General features: G+C 40.2%; 1 pseudogene; it reads left to right on the top strand.

Moving 5' to 3' along the window:
• Positions 1–995: 995 nt before the first annotated feature.
• Positions 996–1500, top strand: LOC128586406 (calcipressin-1-like; annotated as a pseudogene).
• Positions 1501–1711: the final 211 nt, after the last annotated feature.

Here is a 1711-nt window from a genome sequence, read left to right as displayed (position 1 = left end):
GATATTATCTGAAAGAATTGTGTCAGGATCTTTAGTAAAACTTGGAAAGTTTTCATTAATGATAGTCTCCAGGAGGGCTTCCATACCTTTGGGAAAATCTTCTTTCCCTTCAGGGATTCCTGTTATCCATATGTTTAAATGCTTCATGGAGTCTCATAGTTCTCTAAGCACCTGCTCTGCTTTCTCTCTTTTCTCTTCTGCCTCTGTAACTATCTGGGTTTACTCAAAAACTTTATTCCTCTAGCTCTGAGATTCTTTCTTCTCCATGGTCCAATCTGTTTTTCATACTTTCTACTGCATCTTTACATTCCCTGATTGTCTCCTTCGTTTTCTTAAGCTGCACTATATCCTTTCTATATTCTATATATCTCTTGTCCAACTTTTGGTTCCAACTTTCCATTTTCTCATCCATTCCCTTTGTCTTAATCCCTTTCTGTCAAATCCATTAATTCTTCATAGGAGGCATCTTCTGTAAAAGCTGCCTCATGGTCCTTGAAGGAGTTACTCTATTTTGCTTTTTCAAGGTGTCTGAATTTTTCTGTTGGTTCTTTGTCTTGTGTGCTTTCTTCTTGGTCAGATCCTTGTGTTCCTTTTTCCTTTTCACTTCCTCCTTTGCTTCAAATTACCTTGTGTCAGAGTTTAGGTGATGAAGAGACCTCTTGGTTTGTGGCCAAAAGAAGGAGAAAGGTAAAGAGTAAGCAGGGAGAAATAAGAGGAAAAGAAAGAGAGAGGAAAATAGAAGGAAAGAATAAATGAAAAGAAAAAAGAGAAGAGTGAGTAACAGGAAAAAACTTGAAGAACAGGGGATATGAAGGTCAGGAAGAGAGGATAAGAGTGATGGAAGAAGTGGTATTGATGATTTTGAGCCTTGAAAATGAAAAGCTGTTGCCTGAGGAATTAACTGTGAAGAAATTTTTAAAGATCTCAGCATTAGAGAATGTGCTGGACCAACTGGCTAGAAAGATAGTGTTTTGGTCTTGTGTGGTTTTCATACTATGAGTGTTGCCAAATTTGAGGCCCTCTTTAGGACACATGACAAGAATGTCATCTTTTAGTATTTTAAGAGCTTCAAAAGAGTCAGAATAAACTTCAGCAATCCCTTATCTGCCACAGATGCCAGACTCTACCTGCACAAGACTGAGTTTCTTGATAAGGAAATGAAGTTATATTTTGCTCAGACTTTACACATAGGAAGCTCTCACATGGCTCTGCAAAATCCAGACAAACAGTTTCTGATCGCTCCTCCTGCCTTCCCACTGGTTGGCTTTAAACAAGTGGAAGCTGTTACTCCAGTCAAACTATGATCTCTTATATGCTATTTCCAAGCTGGGGCCAGGAGAAAAGTATGAATTGCATGAAGTGACCAACCCAACACCCAGCATGGTGGTACATGTGTGTGAGAGTGATGAAGAGAAGGAAGAAGAAGAGGAGGTGGAGAGGATGAAAACACGCAAGCCAAAATTTATCCAGATCAGGAGGCCATAGTACATGCCTGTCTGAGCTGAGCTGGCACACAGATGAGGGAGCATTCCAAATCATACTCATGATGAGGAATCTTTTACTGTAGAATTGGCTGGTCATGACTTTGGAGGTGGCAGCCATGCTCGCATGGCAGAAATCCTAGTTCACATTGCTCAGAAGAGAGTCAAGGCTTTGATTACTTGTTCTAATGCTGCCACATTCATGGTACCCTGGAATGTCTTGGGCCAAT

This window comes from Nycticebus coucang, chromosome 5 (genome assembly GCF_027406575.1).
Source record: "Nycticebus coucang isolate mNycCou1 chromosome 5, mNycCou1.pri, whole genome shotgun sequence".
Taxonomy (NCBI): Eukaryota; Metazoa; Chordata; class Mammalia; order Primates; family Lorisidae; genus Nycticebus; species Nycticebus coucang.
Note: the sequence above shows the minus strand (reverse complement) of the source record. Positions and strands in the feature narration are given on the sequence as shown.